Genomic DNA, 25,338 nt, shown 5'->3' with positions numbered 1-25,338 from the left:
TCTGCCAACAACCAGAATGTGTGGAGGCCCCTTCAGTAAATGGAGGGCAATGATGGCACTGCACTTACATTAATCCTTGATGAAATAGTACAGCACTGATAGAAACTTCCCAACACTCTGTGCTGATCTGAAATGCTCTGGCAACTCTTTGCAAGAGGCACTTCATGCTGAGTATTTTTATGTCATTGCTTGCTTGCTGGTATCACCTGTGCTGAGCTAGCTGGACAAACCCAGATTGGCAGCTCCTCAGATGTGTTACCAGCTAATTTCTCACTGATCATTAGAAACAGAAAGTTAATTCTGCTGGGAATTTAGCCAGCTTTCTAGCTGTGTATTCATCCTTGGCATAACTAATTCTGTCTTTAGACATGTTTTTGAAACACTCACACGTTTTACCAACAGATAAGTAGATAAGAGACCAAAATGCTGAATGGGAATGAAAAAAAAAAGCCATGTCAAAACAACAACAACAACAGAAATAGAAGAATTAAAAGTGTTCCAAAAGGTTAAAGATGTGGACTGAAAAAGTCTCAGCCAAAAGTATTTCTGAGGAATTTCTAAATTTATTTCCGTATTTCTTCTACTTGCCAAGAAAGCACGATCTTACTTCTCCAGCAAAATTGGTGTGCCCTTATCTTACTAGAGAAAGGGCCTCTCACCATGGCACAAAGCTGCTAGAGTTTCCCAGGACACAGGAACAAGATTTTCTCCACTCTTCCACTCCTCCACTTTAGCATTTTGCAGTCAATGCTTTGGGGTTTTGGCAGAACTCACGGGTTACCCTGGTGTAGGATACTGGCTTCTACATTGCCAAGATACCTCATGGTAATTTTGGTCGCCCAGATTTCAGCTCTGTTGGGGATGAAAAAAGAGGCTGAATTTCCCACCGTCAGTCCCACAGATTCCTTCTCTCCCATTGGAAACGTCTGGGACATTACTGAGAAAAACACTGCAGTCTTTTGTTCAGGGGTTGGCAAAGGCAATGCTCCCTGCATTCCTCGCAGGGGCCTTTTTCCATGACTTTTTCATTGCTGTACACAAGTGCATACAGATACTTGGACACTCCGACGTAGGTCGCTCCAAAAGTAATGCCTGCTGTTGATTTCGATGGAAACTGCAGCTCTGCTGCCATCTGCTGGCACGACAACAGAACGTAATGGAGTATTTGTAGGAAGGTTCAGCCTCTGCTGCCGTACCACCAACAGTCGCCTCTGATATCACGGGCATTCATCATTATCTGTCATCACAACACCTGAACGTACGGCCACTGACACAGATTGCTGACAAGGCCTACGATTAACCTGCAGCAATGAGGAAACCCATGAAGTCTACGTGGAAATGATAAAAGCTGACCAGGATAACTGCCAGCCAAGTTTCATGTTACAGATCGGTGCATCATTTCTGTATTTGGCAGGGTTGAGCAGTCGGCAGTTGGAAAACAAAGCACTGGATTTTGCAGTGTTAGTGAAAGAGTGAGATGAGAACGTCTGCTTTATCCGAGACGCCGTCCCAGAGCGTTATGTGGAGACTTCCCACACTGCGGCACGTCCTCCGGCATCACCGCGAAGTGCGGACGCCTCGACCGCCGAGGTTCGCCGCTTCGGAGCCGTTCCCGCCAGAAGCGCAGCGACGGCCCGCGAGGCGCGGCGCGGTTCCGGCCGCTTCCCTCACTCACGGCTCCCCGAGGCGACGGAGCGGCCGCGCGGCTCTCGGCCGGGCGGCTCTCGCGAGAGCGGCCGACGCGGCGGGGACGTCGCCGGGGCTCGCCTGGAAAAAGCCTCGGGGGCGGAGCGGAGGCGGCGGGGCGCGAGGATCGCCCGGGCCGCTTTAACGAGGAGAAGCCGCGAGCCGCTCGGACGCGGGACCGCGCGGCGAGGGCGGCCGTCGGCGCCGCCGGGCGAGCGGTGAGTGCGCGGCTCCCGTTGACGGCCCGGCGGCCGCAGCTCCGGAGGCGCCGAGTGGCCGCGGCCGCGCCCGGCGGAAGGCTGACGCCGCAGCTGCGGAGCCCCGGGTGCTGCTGGGCTGATGTTCTTTTGTGTCCGTGAGATTGGCAGTGGGGCTGAGTGTTCCCTCAGCAGGTCTGTAGATGACACCGAGCTGTGGGCTGTGGTCAGCACACCGGAGGGATGGGGTGCCACCAAATGGACCTGGACGGGCTTGAGCACTCGGCCTGGGAGAGCCTCAGCAAATTCAAGTGCAAGGTCTTGCACCTCTCTACTTTGTGCTGGTGAGACCTTACCTGGAGTCCTGTGTCCAGATGTGGAGCCCTCAGTGCAGGAGAGACGTAGACCCCTTGGATTGTATTGAGTGGAGGGCCATAAAAATTATCCAAGGGGTGAAGCACCTCTCCTATGAGGACAGGCTGAAAGAGCTGGGGCTGCTCAGCCTGGAGAAGAGAAGGCTCTGAGGTGATTGTGGCATTTCAGTATCTCAGTGGGAGCTACAGGAACAAAGGTGATAGACTCTTTATCAGGCTCTGTTGTGATAGGACCAGGGGAAATGGTTTCAAGCTTAAAAAGGATGGATTTAGGTTAGATATTAGGAAAAAGTTTTTTACAGTGAAGGTGGTAAGGCAGTGGAACAGATGCCCAGAGATGTGGTGGATGCTGTGTCCCTAGAGACTTTCAAGGCAGTGTGCTGGATCAGACCCTGGGGAACCTGATGTAGATGTAAATGTCCCTGTTCATTGCAGAGGAGTTGGACTAGATGACTTCTAAAGGTCTGTTCCAACCCTAGGGATTCTATGACAAAAGACACAACCCTAAGGACTTTATGATAAAAGACACTATACACACTCTCTTGGCTTTGATTTCTGTCTCTTGGCACTTACTCTTCCTTTCCTCCTGTCACAAATACAAACATCTCATTTGCTTTTCTCTATTTTGTTTCCATGTAATCTATTCTAGTGTCTTCGGATGCCTTTCTTGCACTCAGTTTCTTTGTTTCCTACACAGAGGAAACCCACCCGTGACCCCTCCCTCCCCCCACCCTTCTAACTTCTTTCCAGGCATTCCATTCCTAAACTTATTGGTATTCTGAACTCTCCTCTGATTTCATCATGCAACAATCCATCCTCCATCCTTGACATCTCTCAGGAATTTCTCTCACTAAAGCCTTTGATGACTGCAGCTGAATCTCAGATCCACATCAGTATGCTTATCTTTTTCAAATTATCAGACACCTGCCTCACATTTAACCAGGCTTTTCTTACTGAACTCTTGCCCTTCCTCAGGGCAGGTATCCTCTCTGAGCTTCTCTCATTATTCTCCAACTTTTTTTTTTTTTTAGTTTTGTTTTGGGGCGGGTGGGGTAGGAGCAAGACAACACCTTTAACTTCCTATGGGTTTTGGATAAATTTTTTGTCTCTATCCACGCTGTCTCTGGATAACTTTGTCAGGAAACAAAGTCAGTTCCAAATTCTGAGACAGAGAAGCAGATTAAAACTTGGTTTTCTCTCTTTGGTGCTCTCTTCCAAACATTCAGCAATCCACTCTATTTAGCTGTGACTAGAGGTAAACTCATTTTCTCTAGGCCACCTGGCAGCTTTGTGTCCTGTTTGTTCAGTCCTTAGTCACTGAGGTTATGGCCTGTGACTAGAGTGCTGCAGCAGTGTGACAACCAGAATAACAAATAGCCACAGAGTTGAATTAGGTAGAAACAAGTCAGTTTTGAAACGAGTGTCACAGTACCTTGAAGAACACTTACATGGAGATTTACTGTCATTAAAAACTAAGTATTTGACTCGGTTGTTCAGCATTTGTGTGCGTGCTGCATGGCCTGAATTCAGTGCTCTACAAAAGTTTCTGTTGTTTGGCATAAAAGAGGTCTGGATCCTGTACTTTGCTACCCTAGTATCTCTGGTTCTGCTGGTACCTCTCTTGTGCCTGGAGCTGGCTCTCCATCTAACTGCGGCATCATCTTTAACACTTAAAAAAACAAGCTCAAGGAAAAAAGGTTTTGGTGATGTGACATGACAATAGACAGCACAAATACAGACCAGCAGTAACAGAAGATGTACGTGCTAGGTGTTGAATATAATTTGGAAACCAAGCCACAGATGAGAGGTCTTACTTGATTTGGTTTATTTTTGCTAATCAGAAAGTCAGTAGATGTAAACCACAGATGCATCATAGGGATATTCAGTCAGGTGATGCAACATGTATCTAATTGTTTTTTCATAATTACAATGATTAATAGATATTAGCATGATAATGACTCTCTTCCTAGCTTAAAATGTTATCACTAAATTTGAAAATGGCACACTAATAAATAGGGCTTCTAAAAGAGGTGTGTTGGTAAAACCTTGTTTTATCTACTTGTTTTTCACTGTAATATCAATATATTGAAAACATTTGCACGGGGCCAAGTAATTGTGAGGGAATAAAACAGCATATGAGGTTATAATTACTATGTTAGGTAAAACAGAGCATTATCAGTCTTCATTGTTGTTTTTTTTTTTTCCCTTCCAGTTACTTGATAGTCCAGGAAACTTTTCACAGCTGAGCCATTGTGTTTTCTTCAGAAGTTAGAAAGAAGATTGGCAGATTGATGTCCGTATTCAGCCATGCAGCAAAGTACTGGAAGAACTGCACTATTTCATCCTGCTCTTCTGTGAGTTTCTATTATTTACCACGTAAGAACAACTTCTTTGTAATGTCTCCCTTGTAGAAAAATGACATGTTTATTTTCAGTGCCAGCCCTGGATTTCCAGTGCATGTTCAAAATAGTTAATGGGTAAAGGAATGCTGGCTGGTTTTATGCTAAGAAAAAAAGCCTCCACAAGTTCACAGTTAGTAAAGTACCCTTTTTTTTTTTTTTTTGTCAGATGGTCTGCTGGTTTCTCATGTCTTCTTATGTAACATGAGGGAACATTTTGTTGTTTGAATTGTTATAACTGCCTATTTTCTGTGTTCAAAGGAATAGATTCCCTTACATCTGGGGTATTTTTAACTGGATAATGTAACTCAGAGTGATAATATATAAAAACAGTCTTCTGTGTTGGTTGTTTGAAAGAAAGTTGTTTTTTCATTAGAAATACTAGAAATGTAATAATTTGATTTGGTACTTAGTTTTTCATCTGAATATTAAGTTCTGAGTAGAAAAGAAAATAGCACTAAGTTTAATTGCATGCTTTGAACAAGTTTTAATAACCTATACACTTTCTTAAACATCCCTCAGTAGTGTATGCTATTATTGTCCTTAGAAGCACTGGATGTCCTTGTTTTAATGGTTCAAAGCATGTGAAAAATCTTTGTCTGGAAGAATATAACAACTGGGATTTTTTATTTGTACATGATAACACACTAAATTATATCACCTTTAATTAATTTGATTAATTATAATTTAATAATTTAACTATATATAAAAATGTATAGCCATAATTCACTGCTGCAGATCTGAATCCAAAGATTGCTGGGGCAATGCTTTCAGGGCCAAAACTTCAGCTAGACTGTTGTGTCTTTTGAAGGAATTATGCAGATAGTTCCTATTTGAGGGTCTAGCTTTTGGCTGTCATCTTATGAAGTCACTGCTTTCCATGGACTTCCTGGCATTCGCCTTAATCAAGAGTTGGTGAGGGATAAAAGCCCCTGGCTGATCTCATATCTGCACTTCTTGCATAACCATTGTAGTAAGTATCATCCTTAATCTAACATTGTGAAATGGTTTAATTTATAGTGATTAAAAAGGTGCAGAAATATGTCAACCTTCACATACCTTTGGAAGATCATAGAATCATATAATGGCTTAGATTGGAAAGGACTTTACAGGCCCCCCCAGCCCCAACCCCTGCCATGTGCAGGGCTGCCCCCCACCAGCTCAGCTGCCCAGGGCCCCATCCAGCCTGGCCTCGAGCGCCTCCAGGGATGGGGCACCACAGCTTCTCTGGGCAGCTGTGCCAGCGCCTCACCAACCTCTGGGTACAGCATTTCCTCCTAACATCTAACTTAAATTGCCCCCTTTTTAATTTAAAATCATTTCCCCCTGTCCTATTACTAGCAGACTGTGTAAAAACTTGTAAGCTCCCTTCAAGTACTGGGAGGCTGCAATCAGGCCTGCCCAGAGCCTTCTCTTCTCCAAGCTACACAAGCCCAGCTTCCTCAGCCTTTCTTCACAGGAAATGTTCTCCAGCCCTCTCATCATCTCCAAGGCCACCTCTGGACCTGCTTCAGCAGCTCCACATCCTTACTGTACTGGGATGCAGTACTCCAGATGGGGCCTCACAAGGACAGAGTAGAGGGGAGCAATAGCTCAGGTTGGGTAAAAGCCAGCATCCTGGCCGAGAAGCAAGGATGTGTAAGCAGTGTGCTTACATGTATTTCTGAAGCTGTAGTTTGATGTTTATGGTGTATATATGTATGGGAAGAATGGCCTGAACCTCTGATTGATCACCTGAGGCGAGCAATGAGTCAGCCCTGGGAGCACAGGTGAAGGCAATTCAGCTGTGCTGCTGGAAGGAGTGGAGCCTGGCTGCACCTCTCCTAGTCCCATTTAAGAGCTGACTACCAGTGGGGAAGGATCTTTTTCTGGAGATCCCTTCTTTGGAGTTTTACAGCAAGCCCAGGTAAGCGTAAGCACTCTATCCATTCTTTCTTTGGTGTATGATGTAATAATCTGCTTAGCCAAACTCTCTTGTGTTTCGTAATTATAATGTCTGTGTATTCATTGATTGTACAGTATAACTAAGGTTTTCTAGCATGTGTTCACTGCAGTTGGAAATTATCTAGGGCAAACACGAAAACCTGGCAAACTAGCATTGTGGAGTAAAGAGAAATCCTGCAGTAGAACAATTTGCAAGCAGAGGCATCTAAGCAGAGAACTAATCGCTTAATAGTATTTTTTTATCGTTTGTTTTCTTGAGAGCAAGAAGGCAAAATGGAAGTCAAGAAGTAAGAATGGACAGCATGAAAACATCAGTAAGAATTTCTGTTCTAAAAGTAAGCTAGAGAAGGAGTCTGTAAATACTTACAATTCCACATTTCTCTAATCATAAATTATTTTTCTTGAGTTCCTATATTCAAGTTTGTTTAAATAAGAGGTTGACATAATCTCTGTTTATGCTTGTGTGTGCATAGCAGTATATTTGGAGATGCTCAGGTAGTAGAAAATGGTGGGCCAGTAACTCAGTCACTCTGTTATAGCAAGAAAGAATTTAAAACATCCCTATAATATTATAGAAATAGTTGCTAGTCAAAAATGGATTTTTTTGGTTCCCAGTCCTTACCAATACATTTCTCTGGTCTTGAGTCAACAGATGGGTCATTTATTACAAGATGAAGAAAATCCAGCAGAACTGTGTGGAGCACTGAGGGCATAGCAAAATAATGGATCGTCAGTACCAGATGATGTATGTATTTCTTAAAATTCCCATGTTTTCATGTAGCAATATAGATGGCTCTACTTATCTTGTCCTTAGTACACTTCAAATACTTTGATTCCAGCCTGTTCTGACTTCCTTGTCAGTACCAACTGGGGTACAAATCATCTCACTTGACATCAAACCTGTAACCGTTAGGTGTGAAGTTAAGCTGGCTGAAGATCAGATTTGGCTGCTATGGACGTTCTAAGTGCATCTACAGAGGAAGCTTAATCTTTCCCATCCCAGATGGCTGTCTTGAAAGGGTATGGGTTGCTATCCTTAATCACTCCTTTCTCTTTGCTGAATATATAGGGAATGTAAATACTAACTTAAGATAGTATGTCTAATTTTTGGATGGCTGATTCTAGAGAACAGAAATTCTATTTTAAGGAGGCACACAAATCCTTCCATGCGGTACTGTTCTTTCTGGGATGTGGTGTCTTATGTACTTTGAGGAAGATAACAATTTAACTGCTCTCTCCTGTACTCCTGGTGTATTTGTTTGGTGCTGGGGGAGTACTGGTCCATTAGGATCCTGGTATGAAAGGCACTCAGAGTCTGTAAGATACCATTTGACCTGCTGTTTATTAGATGGAATGCTATAAGGACAGAATAATAAATAACTGATGTCCCTTTAGATGCTAAGAACCCCAAGTTATGCAGCACCGAAGAAGCATCTGATCCATGCTCAACACTATGCAGACCCCTTATTTGAAGGGGTACTCCCATTTGGATAATTTCCCAACATGCCAGCTTTTTGCTGTACTTCTAGACAAAGGCAGGATAACCCAAGTGGCATAATCACTGGTACTAAATGGGAGCTGGAGTTTTTGTGAAGGAAACTTAAAACTTGATTGCAGTACTGAATCAACAGGTGAGAATGATGCCTAGAGCAGAGATCCACAGCAGTTCTAGCTGTTTGGTTCTGTTCACTTGTAGCCTTTAATGTCAGGAAAGGAGTTGAGCACTGAGCTGTGTATGCTCTGTTTTGCTGAGAGTTGCAGCGTGGCTTATTGAGTCAAACTGCCATCTCTTCCTGGAAGGCAGGTTCCATTTAAGACACTTTTGTGGCTCACACTCCACATTATGCAGATGCACGTTTCAAGGTTGTGAATGACTGGCTCTGGGTCTTTTGAAATGCTCCTTTCCTACCTATCTATTTCAACAAGTAAATAGTTTTGTGTCAAGTTAAAGATCAGAGGGCATTATTCTACCTGATCGTATTTGTGGCTTGGAGACAATCACTGTGGCAGATTTCCTGCTCTGAAGAGTACTGCTATGGCATTTAGCTAAGAAACAGAAATTCTGTTGAAAAGACAGACCTCTTCTGTTACTGAGGCTTACTGTCTAGAAGTGCTTTTTTGGGAGAGCAGTTTGAAGGAAATTGTCCTGAGAGCTTGAGACATTCCTAACTGTAGCTGTTTAGATCTGTTTCCAACCACCACAGAGCCGACAAGAAAGCTGCCCCAGCTCCTCTGTAGAGGTCTTATGGGACTGATGATGGGGCAAGGCCAGGGCCTCCTTCTGTTACCTATCCCCCTGTCAAGGAAGAAGCATTGCTGCACTTGTGTTTTCCAGAAGAGGTGACAGGCCTTGGCAGTGTGACGTCTGCGATGCCAGCAAGGAAGTCAGGCTGGTCCTATGTAAAAGTGAGAAAAATCATCTGGATAAAAAATCATCTGGTAAATATTGCCTTCATAACCTGGGGCTCCCTTATTGCATCCGTGTGCAGAGGGACTGGGCTTTTTCTTGGTGATGGACTGACAAATTAATGAAGAAGATTCAGTATGGATCAGATAGATAGAATTGGAGCTGGAGGTCTCAGCAGCAGTATGAGATGCCTAAACAGTGTCATCCTATGAACTCAGAAGGCTCAGGGTGCATTACAGCCATACATGAATTCATGGAGTTCAGTAAAAGACTCACGGTAGGAGTTGCATGGTCAAGGCATCTGGCTTTTGATCTGAAATATGCTGCAATTAACACACGACTCAAACTGATGGTGTGGGGCCAGAGCAATGGAAATCTGTGTCCTAATATGCAATTAAGTCACATTATGGGCCTTGCAGACAAATTTAATGTCAGATTATTATTATTTGGAAGAGAATATCAGTGTACAGCATGGCAAACACAGATGAATGAAAGGATTTTCATTTGTAATTGGCTTAAGCTACTTTCTATTCTATTAGGATCTCCTCTACCAAGATTTAAAAGTAATCAGAGGGCTAAGGAGGCTTCCCATGCTCTTCAGCTGCAGTAGCATGTGCAGTGTCAATTTACTGGATCTGTAGGTGAAGTCTGTGCCCTTTATCTCAAATCCCTGGGCACTGCCTGCCTTTTAACTACATTTTTGGCTTTTCATCTGATGTTCCTACCCTTGTTTACAGATTCTTGATTTTACCTTGGTAATCCAGTTTGGCTTGAAACTTTATTCTGGACGATGAGCTTTAATCTCTTACTAAGTTAACAAGAAAGCAGGCATGGTTTTAGGTTTGCTCAAAGAAAGCTTAGCAGTGATTATGTGGGGACGTTTTAGAAGCCAAAGGTCTAGTTTCATTTGATTCTGTTTTCTGTATTGTTTACCATCTCTATCTTAATGTTTGGTGGCATAGCTGACTTCATCTCCCCAGCGTCACCGATTCATTCGTAAGTTTGTTGCTTGGATGAACCTCAGCTGTATTCACTCCTCTCTGTGCCTTATTCTCAGATTTAGTTGTTTCCTCTTTTTTTTTTTTTTTTCCCCAGGCATTTATTGAAGTGCAACCTTTTCCATGTAGTCCTCTTTTTCCTTTGGTGTCCAGACAGTACTACCTCCTCTTCATCCTGAGCTGATGAGATTTATTGCCACCCTGCTTCAATCTGATCAGGCAGTCAAAAACAGTCTTGCTGTTGATGGAATTGTTAAAACTTTCCCAACTGTGCTTTTTAAGAGTTTCCAGTCTCTTGAGTTTACTGTGGCAAGATCAAGGTTCTCAGAATTCTTGTATGCCTATTCATTATGAGTAAAAACAATGTTTTTCATCTGTCAACTGAAGACATGCTCAGAGTGCTAAGTAAACATGCTACAACAAACAGCAAGAAGGCTAAGCCTTTAAAATCCCCTTCATTTGCTGTGATTTGTGACTGTTGTCTTTCATTTTTTGAGTTTGGTAGGACTTGTATCTAACCCGCTTACCCTGTGGCATTCATTCAGATGTTGTGCAGGTTGGAGCAGAAGTCTGCATTTGTGCGTTTGAGATTTGCTGTAGTTGGAGTCTAGCTTTAATATATTGATTCACTGGATGAAGGACTGATTCAGCCTTGATGTGACTCTAAACTGCAGTAGATAGAGACCGTGACTACAGCTTGCCCAGCCTTGAACTTGGCCGTCATGATCACTTGGGCACTCCTCCTGGAAAGCTGCTGAGTATAAACTTAGCCTGAGAAGATGAATCTGTTAAATTATCTAATTTTTAACAGATGGACTTGCTTGAACACAGAAGTCTCTGTTATTCTATGGAAAATGCCTTTCAGAATTGAGGAAGAATGTATGAAAAGGAAAAATATGCAAAATTGGCATTTTCTTTAGCTATGGGATACTCAGAACAACTTAACAGTTACGGTTGGCATGTCAGTAATGTGAGATGAGATGAAGCTTCTTTTTGAATCTGAAGTTTTCAAAACTTCAGAGATGACGTAGGTGTTATTGCAAAATAGCATAGTGGTTACAAGTGACGTGCTTTTGTACCCATATAACAAGCAGAAAAGATTGTGTATTGTTTAGAATAATTTAGAATAATTCAAATAGAATTAGAAAAAATCCTTTATGTGAGCAAGAATGAATTTGGTATTCCAAGCACTATCATTCATGGAAACTTGTCAGTGCTCATGTATCATAGATATCTACTGGGATACTTACAAATACATGCACTTAGGTACAAGACCTAATATTTGCAAACTAATGAAGATCATTTAGTTCAGACACTGAAACTAGCAAAAAAGAATAATCTTAATAAAATAAAATAACCCCACAGTTATCAACTGTTAGGATTCTGATCGGCTTTTGTAACAAGTCTTTGTCTCAGATACTAAAAATACCTTTGGAAAAGACAGATGGGGAGCTTTCTGGCTGGTTTTGTGAGAACAGCCAAAATGTGCTCTGAAAAGGCATTTCCTCCTGTATGACCTGATGCACTGATGTGTGTCCAAGCTGCAGCTCATTTCACAAGTGTTGCTGAGCTTGTTAATGGTGCGTTGAGAGAGCTTTTCCTTATCTGAAACCGCTCATTAATGACACAGAGGATCTAAATAACCTTAATTGGTTTCAAATACCTATATGCTGAACAAACTCAATTACATAAATTTGATTTCTCTTCATTCTTTGGAGATAATTTGATAGGAAAATCTTCATCTTAGCTAAAATGATCCCATTCGCTCCTGCTAGTATAGGTATTGCTATCCACATTTCTTAAATAATCACAGATTTTTGTAAATTGCTTAGTTAGTCGGGATAAGACAGCTGTTACGTTCCCCAGACTGGCTCATATTGCATTGTATACATTACTGTTTTTGAAACATTGCCTATACCTCTGCTGACAGCACTTTCATATCTTCAAGATTAACCTTCTATTGAGTACAGTGATACCATGGTTTTCATATTGCTTTACCCCAGCCTATGCACATCTGATTGCTGTTGTCGGTTCTTCCTTGTATAGGTTTGATTTCACACATCTTGACAGTATTGACCTGTATTAAATTGTATAAAACCTTTTGCTTGGAGAGTAATAAATGACTTTACCCTGGAAAGAACAGAAATATTCCTTCCCTCCTTCCTTCCTCCCTCACTTACTGCTTTGGCTTATTGTTGGAAATGCAAAACTCCTAGAGATCTTATTTCAAGTGTTTCAAATATTCTCTACAATACTTGTCATTAATTTCTGTTACTGCTTTTTTGCCCACATTCTATTTATTATATGGAGCTGGCCTCAGTATGAACCTTGAGAGGTTACCATCCAGGAGCATTAAAGAGATTTAGATCCCTTAAAATAGTTTTTAATGCATTGAACATTATGATATGGCAATTAAAAATGACATGCTGTAGAAAGTAAGAGGATCCCACAGAGTATGTTACAGGTATGGCTCAGCAGAAAATGAGCAGTATGTTCAACTTCTCCCCTTGGCCTCTTCTTATCTCATAAAAACTTTCAAAACATAAAGGAAACAATACAGATCTCTACTGGGTTGAAGGATGATGTTTTGTTGCAGGATGGAAAGTTGCAAGTTATTAGAAAGAAATGACCATTGAAAGTGGTCAATTTATGGTGCAGGAAATCTAATTTCTGGAGCTGTGTGTGCATGTATGTTCTCACTTCATCACTGTTTCCAGATGATGGGGCTACAAACTCAGGCAGTAACCATCGTCAGTCATCATTAGTCTCAAAGTTCAGATCTTCTTTCTGACTTTCTAGAGATCATTTGAGATGTTTGTAGCAATGGTCATGGCATTCTCTGTTTGGCTGCAGCTCTGACTAAATGGAATAGAATGATGAAGGAGAACATAGAAGCTGATATTCCCTGGGCAAACCTGCATGCCAGATCTACCTTTCGCAGAAAAAGATGTAATGTTTTAGAGCTCAGGAGAGCCGTAGCCACACGCTGCAGGCATATTTGATGAGCTTGCATTCCCCTTCTGTTGAATCAAAAATCTGGGCTAAGCAGGAACTTTGTAGGGAAAAGAAGATAGAACGTGTTCCTTTCCAGGCTCACTTGGGAAATGTCAGGTCTTTCTAAAGGCACCATTCAGCCACCGGCCTTTTTTGCCAAAAAGATAACAAGACAGCCAGCACTGCAGAACTGAGTATTCTCCATGTATTTACTCATAGCCTGAAATAGACTATGGCAGTTGTCTTTAAGATCATCAGTATACAGTTAAGAAGTGAGCAGCTGACAAAGGTAAGGGCATACCAATGAGTCTTTCCATTATGAAAGATTTTCATGTAGACCTTAACTCTAAGTATTAAAGATTGATCACAGTCACAAATCCCATCTTTCATCCCAAACCTATTAAGCTATTGCAAATTGACCTTATCTGAGCCCTGTTCTTTTTCCTTTTTTTAACTTAACTGCTTATTATGTATTCATTTTATGTATCTCTTATTTTTGCCTTGCCTCGAGCTGGCAGTCACTTTAAGAAAGCCATCTAAAAAAACTCTCTATATCTCTATTTAGTATGTAAGTAAATCTTGTTGTGAATTGTAGTGTATGCGTATCTTTGGTTCATCTCCTGTACTGCATAATGTGGCAGTATGGCTTTACTCTTTCCAAAACAGTATGCCTTCTCAGAAAGCACTTCACTGACAGCTGAAGCTGTTCCTGTGGTTTTGAAATGTCAGGGGGATAAGAAATGCCATGTGGCAGCAGCAGCTGTGCTGGCTGCATCTCCTCTGTTGTCTGGGGGAACATCTGATAAGGTGCCCATCTTGCACCTTATCTGTGGCTGCAGTGGAATGTGTAGCAAGGCAGAAGCGAAAGACTTGAGCTTTGCAGCTGTGAAGAAAACCTACAAAATAAGACAGTTACTCACAGCTTGAGGTAAAAGTGACAGATGTGAATAATGAAGAAGTCCGTGTAATATCTAAGCTTCTTCCTCATCTTCCTCAAAGCAGAGATTCACTGTCAGACAGGCTGCTTCAGACATTGATCTCGTATTATCACACATCTGGAGCAATGACAGCCTTTGCTTACTGCTTACAGGGAGACCTCTAGGGTAAATGCACACACAAGTGTACAAGGAGAGTTAGCAGTTGTCACTCTTCCCAAATGCACTGTGATATGGGATGTGTTCAAGGTAACAGACTTGCTGGAGGGGCAGATTTCCTTGCAGCCTTATAGGAAACCTGAGAGCTCAGTGCAGAACTCTATGATAAAACACCCGTAGTAAAATCTATTTGAGAGGTGAATCCTCCTGGTTTCCATGAAGTTTGGGACTCCCTAATAATGAAATTAAAATTCGCACGATTGGAAATCATGTTTGGTTCTTTTGATCCCACTGGACTTTAGTTTTAATATTTACCTTCCTGCCTATTGGGGTACTTGAGTAATTTTAATCTGCCACAATATTATGCAGCTCCTCTCTTTAACAGAGTGGTGTGGGTTGTTACCAACTTGGCTGAGGGAGCTGGCATTGTTCAATCTGCTGAAGAGGAAGCTCAGGGGAGATGTTATAGCTCTCTCTACCTACCTGAAGGGAAGTTGTAGCCAGCTGGTCTCGGCCTCTTCTCCCACGTAACTAGTGACACGACTAGAGGAAATGGCCTCGAGTTGCACCAGGGGAGCTTCAGGTTGGACATTAGGAAATAGTACTTCTCTGAAAGAGTGGGCAGGCACTGGAATGGGCTGCCCAGGGAGGTGGTGGAGTCACCGACCCAGGAGGCATTCAAGGAACGTTCAGATGTTGTGTTGAGGGACGTGGTTTAGTGAGAAATATTGGTGATGATCTTGCAGGTCTTTTCCGACCTCGGTGATTCTATGATAGCAGGAGAAATAGTTATTGCATATCCTTTTTTTTTTTTCTATTCTTCGTCACTTTGTATTTGGGCTGCTGCTTGGGATCTGCTCAGGATCACAGATTATCTTAGATACTTTTGATCTATAATGATGAAAATAAGAATGCAGATGGGGTGTATTTTAATATTAGCTGTTGGGTGAATACCAAAGATGTAGAAAGGGATTAGAAATATTTTGATGGAGAGAGATAAAAAAAAAATCTAGTGGAGATTGTAGTGATTGAATTGTCTTTCCTTCTTCATGTATTGAATTTGTTAATAGAGAAAGTGCTCTTTAAGATCAAACAAAGGTGACAAATTTTAATTAAATCATGTCTTTATGGATTTTTTTTCCTGTTCATATACAGTCATCTAAAAATGTTGTAAAGAAGACTGCAACATTTCAGAGGAAGAGTGAGATTCAATTTCCAGTTGATTGCTTTCCTGAACATAGGTGTCCTCATGTCGGTGTGCACATGGAGCTAGGAACTTGGCTCAGTTCCCCACATGCAGGCACTGATGAAAGTTGAGGTGCTCTGGGGTGCTCCTTGTTTCCTGCTGCTGGCACAGACGAGTCTGGGTGTCTCTGAAGCTGCCTGTCGCGTTCAGCAGTCCTGTATGTGCTGAACTGCAGCACAGTTCTGTGCACTTTTAAGGCCATGCTGTTGGATAAGGTGATGAGAGCACTTGGCCAGTATAGGGCAATGCAGGAACACAGGATTCAGTATTGTCTTGAGACTTTGGAGAGGAGAAATAAGATTCAGCTACAAACAGGCCCAGGACTGGGAAAGGGTCTTCCATCCCAGACAGATCCTGCTGATGAACAGCTCAGCATAGAGTTGCCTCCTGCTCCCCAGTGAGGAAACATCAACAAGAGCAGAGCTGAAAGCCTCGTGATCAGGGACTTTGCCTGAAAGAGAGTTAAATGTGGCTGTAATTCTTAGTCTGAAAACCATATCAACAATTTATTCAGTTACTGTTTATAGTAGAAGTAGCTACACAGGCTTACAATCAGTACAGGCTCCAAGAATGCCTTCTATTTATGTGCAGTTTTTGTTTGTTTTCCCCTTGATCTCCAGATGGGTTCTTCATTTGTTCACATGAGAAAAAAATGAACTGAAGTAGAGAGGTGTGAATTGAGTGTGTGTATATACTTTTACATCTGTTCCTTGTGCTTTGCATGCTCTATAGGAATGTAGGTGACCTGGATGCAAACTCCATAAGGCTGTGGGGGAAACTTCAATATATTCCTACTCCCTGGGTGGCAATTAAGTATTTGTTATCTTACAGAAGGAGGCTGTGTATGAACTGAGATGCCTGTCAATTTCTAATGACATTTCTGTAAGTCTTGTGGTGAAAGTGGTGAAGACAGATGAAAGGCAAGTAGGTTGGTTTATTAAATGATCATTCTTCACACTGAATAGCAATTTCATGCACTTTGAATCCAAGTGTTAGAGCCTCTTGTTGTTTTGTAACTTGATCACACACAGTAACTCCTAAGCTAATTTCTTAAAGGCTCATCTGTAGTCTCAGCTGATTATGCTCCGACAGTGAAATGTTTGGGATGGAGAACAGCAGCAAATGTAGATCACTGATGTATTTTATTGCAGCCATTATGTCTACCCTTGGAGGCCTTATAAGCAAATTCTGTTTTCCATGTATTCAAGCTAGAGTAAACCTTTGCTCCAACAGTACTAAATGTAACTATCTGAAATGTTTTGTAGTGTATCAGTAGTTAAGAGTGAGCACCCTGTTCAGAGTCACTGAAGTCCAAGACTTGCAGGTAGCTGTCAGAGCTGAAGACAAGTGGCTCTGTGGGCATGTTGCATAGCCACGTCCCGCATGCATCCCTACTGGTGGACGGGCTGTCGAAGTGCCCTGTGGTTCCCTTTCAGCCTCTGCACTTTCCTTCTCAGGGAATCAGAGTAAGAGATCAAAGGCAGAGAGAAGGTGCACAGTGTTTTGCCCACCTGTATTTTCTGGAGAAGTGCCTTCAGATGTCTTGGCACAAGTTTTTCCCTAATGATTTCGTAGGGCTTTGCACGTGGCTGCAGACTAGCACTGTCTGAACACACAACATAAAGGTAATGTAGGTGCCCTGCTCACAAAGAAGCAAAATTGCTTCTGACAGATTCTTGGAGATACCAGGCAAAGCATTCACAGGTGGACCAGTAATCATAGCAAGAAAAATTGTGCTCCCCCAACTGGTGAAGGGGCTCTATGGCCACACAGCACTCCTTCCCAGGAAGCAGCCTAGCTCCAAGAGATCCTCTCTTGTTGTGGTCTTATACTGACCAAAAATCATTCCACATCATAACATCACACTGTACTGGGAGTTAAAGGGTTAGTACTGCAGCTCAGTGGCTTGTCAGCATTTCTGGTTTCCTGGTCTCAGAAGAAAAGAGTGAGCTACAACTCCCAGAAGACTTCATTGTTCCATTTCCATTCGAACAAAAAGATAAAACTGGCGGAGTCTCAAGACTGCCTCTCTTTGCTCTCTGTGCTCCTGGCTGTCTCTCCTATAGCATTAGAGTAAGGAATGCAGTTTTGTAAACTCTCTCCTGTTTTATTTGAGTTGTTAACTCCAAATCCCATCATATTCTATTATCTCACATTGTGCCACTATATTTTGTAAATTAAGATTTTCCCTTAGTTCACTGCGCTGGTTTTCTTGCCTCTTCCCCCACCCTTTTGTCTTCCCAGTCCATAGATCCCTTAGCTCCCTCTCACCAAACCTGGCCAAGCTACGACAACATCCTTCAGTGACTGGCCCTTACATGAGCCCAGGCTAACAGAAGTGGACTTATTTTCTGGAGAACATTTTTGTCCTTTTGTTTTTCTTCTAAAACTGTGCAAGCTTTGGGTAGCAATGTCATGGTAGGGAAAGGAGATCGTGTGGACTTAGCAACAGGTAGGACATACTGCCACCTGCAGAGCCTGAGTTGACTTCAGACAGAGCACAGAGGGCACCTGAAGAATGGGGGATAGGGCATAATGGATATACCTCATCTTACTAGAGGATCATTAGATGAGGTAACTGGAGGTAAAAGGTAAAGGAGTTTACACTAGACAGCAGGGATTTATCTGAGCATCAGCTTAGTAAGGGCTGTGCAGAATATCTCATCGTGCCAACCTAGCTTCTCCCCATCTCACTTTTGAGCACTGCACAGACTTTTTGACGTGCTGTACTTTCTGACGTGGTGGGACTCAGTAGTCAAGAACGAGAGGAGATAGACCATACCCTCTCAGCCCACCTGGAGCGTTTGGTTTGGAAATGTCTTGGGCTGATGCAAGCGAACAAATCAGGAAATAATTTTAGCTGCTGTATTTTCAGTTAGTGAGCAGGTGTAGCTTGTGAGCTCTCAGGGCCAAATCAGAGAGTATTCAGGAAAAGCAGCATTACCTTTAGAGTGAGGGTGGAACCACTGATGTGATGAAGTTCTGAAGTGTGGTCCAAACTACTTAAAGTAAACTCCAGATTGAATGAATATAGCTTCACATGAAAAATGAAGCCGTGTAAATGCTTACAACACGACAGTCTTGAAAAATACAGGTCTCTAGGTGTTAGATTCTTATATCCGATTAGGGAAAGAAGTTGTGTGATTCCTAATGATTTCATCTGGGAGCACCCAAGGTACAAAAAGAGTAATTTCAGAGAATTTCAATTGGAATCACAGATTCTGGACGGGCACCACTGCTTGCTCAGGCAGGGTGTTGCTCGCAGACGTGTCCAATTGAGCGTCTCCAGAAATTCCATCACCTCTCTGGGCAATCTGTTCCAGTGTTTGACTTCTCCTGGAGTAAAACTGTTGTTTTTTTTGTTTTGTTTTTCCTATTTATACAGACTTTCACAGGTGTTCACTTTGTGTTCATCACTTGTTATCCTATCACTGGGCAGAATCTGGCTCCCTCTTCTTCATTCCTTCCTATCAAGAATTTATATCATCAACAAGATCCCCCTAAGCCTCTTCTTTTCCAGGCTGAACAGTCTCAGTTCTTTCAGCTTCTCTTCATGTCACATTATCCTCTTCCTTTGTTATTTTTGTGCCCCTTCACTGCACCTGCTGCAGTAGCTTCCTGTCTCATACCAGTAAGCCCAGAGCTCCAGATGTATCGCACCAGGACTGAGTACAGGAGAGGGAATTCCTCTGCTGACCTGCTGTCAATGCCTTGCCTAACGCGACTCTGCAGGTCGTTGACTTCCTCTGCTGTGAAGGCACAGTGTTGGCTTGTGGTCAGCTTTTTGTCCTGCAGAACCCAGATTCCTCTCTGTAGTGCTTCTCCTCATCCTGTCATTATGTACTGGGGAGTCATTCCTTGACAGACACAGGACTTTGCATTTCTTCTTGTTGCATATCACATGATTCTTTTCAGCCTAATACTGCAGCCAATCCAGCTCCCTTTGAATGGCAGCACACTCAACTAGTGCCTCAGCAGCAATGTTGTACCATCTACAAACTTGATGAGAGTGCACTTTGTCCAGACGTTTAGGTCATTAATGAAGATAGACAATGTTGGCCCTGATGTTGTCCCCTGGCATACTTGTTGTGGTTTCAAGATTTCTGCTATTGGTATTCCACATCATAGCATCAGGTAATGCACGGGGAGTTTAAGAGTTAAGGCTTCAGTTCCATGGACTGTTGATAGTTCCAGGTACATTTCACAGAAGAGAAAGAATGAACTGTGTCTCCCAGAATACTTCACTGTTCCATTTCCATTTTCTGTTTAAAGGGAAAGAGAAAACTGGGAGTCATGAGACTTCTTTTTCTGCTTGGCTCTGCAGTGTGTGCTCCCTAGCTGTCTCACCTTCAACATTAGAGTAAGGCCTTTGGTTTTGGACAATCTCTTGTTTAGTTTATTAGCTGCAATTCCAATTGTATTGTATTATATTGCATTCCCTCACACTGTGCTCTAATACTTAGTGAATTAATTTTCTCCCTTAGCTCGTTGCTGCTGTTTTGTTTTTAGACCCATCACAGGGTCCCCCTGTGCCATTTAGTCAAGGAACCAGGTCAAACCAGGCCAGAACTGCGACAGTGCTGTATCTGAATAACTGGGTAAAAGGCACGAGGTGCACTGAGCAGGACTTCTGCTCCACCATACGTTTTTGTTGAGTTTGTAATATAGAGCTGGTTGTATTGAAGTGGAGCTTAATTGTAACTTTCCTAAAATCAGAATGCTGTAATGTTGTAATTCCAAAGATGTTCACTAGATGTTTCCCATTTACAAGTATTTATAGCTGACCTACTGTTACTGAATCCTTGCTAATTTTGTTTTTACTTTTATTCTGTGAGAGATATAACTGTCAGGTGAGAAGATGAAAAATTCATTGTACTCTGCGGAGAAGAAAGACAATTTTCTTTGTATGAATGGCAGAACAGCCCCATGGCAAGACTTGTAGGGTGAGTTAATACCTTTTTCTGGACTAACTGAAAAAAATAGAGAAGACATGAAAGCTGCTTGCAGTTCTGAAATAGGAGATGTATGGCAGAATAATTAATATTGACCTCCAAAGGTAAATCCAGACTGAGAACAGTTGTAATGACTGCAACTGCACAGTGTTGCTCAGTTAGGGAAAAATTAAATGTAACACAGTGGAGAAAAGGAGAAAGAAATGAAGAGTTTAGTGTTCAGATCACATGCACGGAGCCAAAAATTTCTATATATGATGTGTGAGATCCCTCTGCTAAGTGAAAAAACATCATTGATTTTTACCCCTACAGACTAAAGCACCATGAATTTCTACCAAACACTGTGAGTATGCTTGCTTCATCACATTTTTTCCACTCTCTGTCAAGACTAGTGGGGTAAGAATCCTCCACAAGGGAAACAGTGGGGCAAAAGTACTATGAGAATCTGATGGGAAAAAGTTGAAAAGGAGTTGGGCAGTGTTGTCTGTAAGAGTGGATGTGATGATGCCCCAAATTGCAGGTGTATTTTGGATGTTGGCAGCAGTGTTTTCTTTGCGTATCTCTGCTTCATGGTATGAGTGGTGAGAGGCAGTCAGAAAGCTCACCTGGCTGTCTGCTCAACAGGGATCACACTGAACCTCTATTTCAGTAGTGAAAAAATGGTGAATATATGATGTCTGACCGTCTGCTAGCAGTCAGTTTTTTTTGTGGGAAGAATGGTGGAACTGAGCAGACAGCTGGCCTTCTAGTTGTCCCTGAAAAGCAGCTTATGCTACCATGGCTTGGAATCACAGAATCATGGAATCATAGAATGGCCCGGGTTGGAAGGGGCCTCAAGGATCATGAAGCTCCAACCCTCATGCCACAGGCAGGGCCACCATCCTCCAAATTTAGTACTCGACCAGGCTGCCCAGGGCCCCATCCAGCCTGGCCTTGAACACCTCCAGGGATGGGGCATCCACAACCTGGAAGATCTTCCTGGAAGATCTGGGCATTCACTTAGGGACTACCTGAGTTCAGTAACTCCTCTGCTATCCATAGAAGTACATGGAAATTGTGAGTAAATGATACTACAGCACATCAACCAATATTAGTACTGCTGCTAATGCTGATGGAGGTAAATGAATAGATGTAAGAAAAAATGGGAAGTTAGAAGACACAAAGTTGTCCTAAAACATTTGCTGAGAGTTTTACTCACATAAGTGTTTCCATGTGTTAAAGTGGGATTGTTCATGTACATGAATACATCTTTGAAGGATTCACTCGTTAGCAACGTCATCTTTTTCACTTTAGAAGATTTTAATGTGACTGTTGTACTTTCTTGAAAAGACAAATAGATATTTTACTGTAGTATTCTTTTCTTCTACATCTTTTTAGTTGTTTTACATAAACTGCTTTACATATGTGATTTTTTGAGACCTTTTATGCTTCTCTTACTGTATGATTGTCAATTTCTATAATGTATTACAATTTAAAAAGTCATTCCATTGGTTATATTGCAATGAGTCACAAATATGTCTCATGCTCAGTTTCCTCTCATTCCCTTTGATCACTCTGTACGACTGATTTCTCAGTACTGGTGTGCTGTCTTTCATGGTTTTTGTCTTTTCCTTTTGCAGAAATTGCTGACCTTCACACAATCACCATTCATCCATACTCTGTTCTCATCAAAGTTAGTATAACCACAAGCTTTAGGCTTCTTTTTAGCTTTACTCTTTCTCGTTTATCATAGATGAGCTGCATTTAAGCTACAGCCAACAGTACCTCCTTGCAGGTCCACGCACTGGAGATAACGGAGGTCCTTGCTGTGAAGAAAGGGGAATAGAGATGCAAGGGAATGATGGAGCTGAAAAGAAGTACAATAAGAGACTTTGGCAAACTTTTTTCACAGGACAATGATTCATCAGTTTGCTCTCTTCTATTTATGAATCATCTGGAAGTGGGCTTTGCCACAGTGTATGCTCAATCTGTGAGTTGCTTTTGAGTTAATTACTATGACTGTCAGCCTTTCTATTAATTTGTAATGTGTAATAATCCAGATCATCTGTGTGATATCTTTTCCTTGGTTCAAAGATTCATTAATCCCACAAATGGCTTTCACTATAAATGTGAGTACGTTGATATAACGTTCTGTTCACAGATCTATGTTCAGAGAATAGAAGTAGTCCTATCTTAATTTTTTTTCCGCTTACAAACTGCCATAGAGTGCGCTTTCAAATTTACATGAAAAGAACATGAACAATATGTTGAAGGAGAATTTACAGACATACAGATATCATTGTGCAATATTTGCCCACGTTTAAAGTGTTTGCATAAGTATCAAACATGAGGAAGAATCAGAAACTCATTAACAGAATTTCATGTACATTTAATGTAAACACTATCTACTCAAGTCCCCAATTAGGAAAGCATAACATGGTTAATGTATGTGACTCAGCTGAATCCCAGTGTTAAACGTGCTGTGATTAAGTAATGGATGGCTTTTGGGAAATGAATTGATGGTCTCAGGCTTGTTCCTGCTGGACAGTTATCACTGTCATACAAATGAAATTGTTATCCTATTGCTTTACGAGCTAAGGAGAAGGATAATGAACAGGATAGATAAAGCAGCAGAACTATTCCTTGTCCTTAAAACATTTAAGTGGCATTTAATCATCTGGATGATGTGGTAGTAACTTATATTGCCACTGGCCTCGCTGAAATCTTTGTGGCAAAAAATACAACTTCCAAGGTCTCTAAATCTTTCTTATCAGTGACATCTCAGATGTAAATGTTCACGCAGGTTCCTACATCAGGTTGCTTTTTACTGTCGGAATTTTACACAGAAAGTTTTCTAAAAGCTTTACTACTTACTGGGAAATGAGTCCTCATGTGGAAGGAACTCAACCCTTGAAAACCAAAATGTTGGCTAAAATAAAGCAGAATAACAATATGCAGTAATGCAACATTAATTAAATAACTTTTCTCGGGGAAAAAGTTCATAAGGTATTTTTCATCAGCTCACAAGTGTTCGAGAGGAGTCCATTCTGTTAAAAAGAGCTCAGATACTTCCAGTACTTAAAGCTGAAGATACATATTATGAAGTATGAAATGTCAGGAGATGCCTTAAGGTACCGTCTACTCCATCAGTGCCTAGAAAGACAGGATCAACCACAGATGTATATCATTCTTTACCACTGTCTAACTTGTTATTGAAACTCTCAGATGACGTAGATCCTGTTTGTTGAACCAACAGTACATCTCATTGTTTAATTAGCTCTGTTTATTCTTCCTCATGTCTGCTAGGATTCTTCTGTACTTCAGTTTAAGCCATGCTTTGTCTTACTGTCAATGGATTTATGTAACCCATACGTAATATGTATGTATGATGCCATGGGCTTCTCCTGCCCTATTCCCTACAAGGCTTTCTCCTCTCTATTGTGTAAGCCAGTTGTGAAGATTCTCTTTAAATCCTAATGATTAATATTTTTCTTTTTCATCTTTATTATTTAGTCGGTCTTCAAGGAATTGAGAAAATGACAACATGGCGTAGAACTGTGGCTTAAACTCTCTTCTAACAGCTGTCACTAAACCAGCCATCTGTACAGTATCTGTAAGGATTCCTAAATATTCATTTTTCTCTGTTTTTTTTAGAAAAGATGATGGCTGTACCACGAGACACGAAGGACCCGAGAAAAGATGAAACGAAGGTCACTCATCTCTGGGCCCTGCAAACAGTGCAAGGCAAAAAACTCTTACCATCCCGAAGGCCCGTTGTTGTGCACACCACTGATGAATCATCAAATATCCAGTGTGGAACCCTGCAGATACCAGTAAGGTGTGCCAATTAACAGAGTAATGATGTAGATTGCTCTTACTCATAATAGGCCATTAATTTTCTGGTAACTCATAATACAAATAAGACAGTAGCTATCCAAGCATCCCAGTCACCTCAATTTCATAGAGTAGCTATTGTTGCTAAGAATCGTATCGCCCCTGTGGGTTTTGGATCAGCTGTATCCTTGAGAAGTCTCCTAAAGTCTCTCTGCTCTGAAGCAGACACTCATGCAAAGAATAGGAGTGCTAGAGTTGGAATACCACGCGTGCTTCAGAGTTTACACACTGCGTGGTGCTACAGGCAAAGAGGCATAAAGGAGGAAATATGCAGAGCAAATGTGGAAGTTTCATGTGAGATTATCTTCTCCTCTTTTACCAGACCACCACTAGATTAATTCTGATGTCTTTTGCTGACAGGTTTACAAAATTATCTCGTTAGTTCCTGTGAGTCTACATTCTTCCACTCAGTGAACAAATAAGCAAAGACAAAAGCAAAACCAAATATCACAGCAGGCTGGAATTCCTACACTAAGTACAGGTCAGGCAAAACAGCTATATGATAAAAGGAATTCACACAGCAAATCTGAACCAAATCAAACCAAAAACATCTTGGTGAAGGCTTTTAGTTAGAGGTATCTGGTTCAGCTTGTTATTGAAGTAATATATTGATCAGCATTATTGTCACATTTTCCTGGACCCCATAGGCATTCTGCATTGACACTAATTGCTACTGAAATATTTCCTATTTTTCTGTAATTTTCTATGTTTCTCTAATTTTCTTTCAGAATTATGTTCCTACTAAAAAATCCAGCTTTATACAAGTACTGTTAAGTACTATATATTAAAAATATATGTACATAATATATTTAAAATTTAAAACAAAGGGTATAATTATACCCTTTTTCAAAGTGATAAAATTAACCCTTTTCATTTATAGGACTATTTGAATACTGTCTATTTATTGACTACTTACAAATCATCTTATTTCTCGATGAGCAAAACTATTTTTGGAACGTGATGTTGCATGTGTCCTTTTTAAAAGCTAGAAACTATGCAACACTTCATAAAGTCTTACAGGTCTTACAATCCATGCTTGCAGTATTTAGTTTTGAGGCATATTGCTTTTAAAGCTCATCTCCTTAATGTTGTTTGTGTGCCAAGTTTACAGCTTGGTTTCCAGACTGGGATTCTCTTCTTTGTTCTAACAACTGTGAATGCCTAAAGCCCTAGC

The 25,338-nt window shown here is 41.5% G+C and overlaps 1 long non-coding RNA gene across 6 annotated transcripts; it reads left to right on the top strand.

The window, feature by feature from the left end:
- The first annotated feature begins 1,218 nt into the window (after nucleotides 1-1,218).
- On the top strand, nucleotides 1,219-24,330 carry LOC149912625 (uncharacterized). Of its 6 annotated transcripts, none has more exons than XR_016461427.1 (5): nucleotides 1,219-1,904; nucleotides 4,470-4,611; nucleotides 6,860-6,914; nucleotides 7,246-7,345; nucleotides 7,440-10,086. It is a non-coding gene; the product is annotated as an uncharacterized LOC149912625 (long non-coding RNA). The 6 variants fall into 6 exon arrangements; XR_016461428.1 differs by lacking the exons at nucleotides 1,219-1,904; nucleotides 4,470-4,611; nucleotides 7,440-10,086 and adding exons at nucleotides 20,175-20,282; nucleotides 22,183-22,260; nucleotides 23,925-24,330 and having other exon boundaries at nucleotides 5,396-6,914; XR_016461424.1 differs by lacking the exons at nucleotides 1,219-1,904; nucleotides 4,470-4,611 and adding an exon at nucleotides 10,103-10,556 and having other exon boundaries at nucleotides 5,396-6,914; nucleotides 7,440-9,039.
- The last annotated feature ends 1,008 nt before the right edge of the window (nucleotides 24,331-25,338 follow it).

This window comes from Phasianus colchicus, chromosome Z (genome assembly GCF_987193195.1).
Source record: "Phasianus colchicus chromosome Z, bPhaCol1.hap1.1, whole genome shotgun sequence".
Lineage (NCBI taxonomy): Eukaryota > Metazoa > Chordata > Aves > Galliformes > Phasianidae > Phasianus > Phasianus colchicus.
This window is presented reverse-complemented; position numbering and strand designations above follow the sequence as displayed.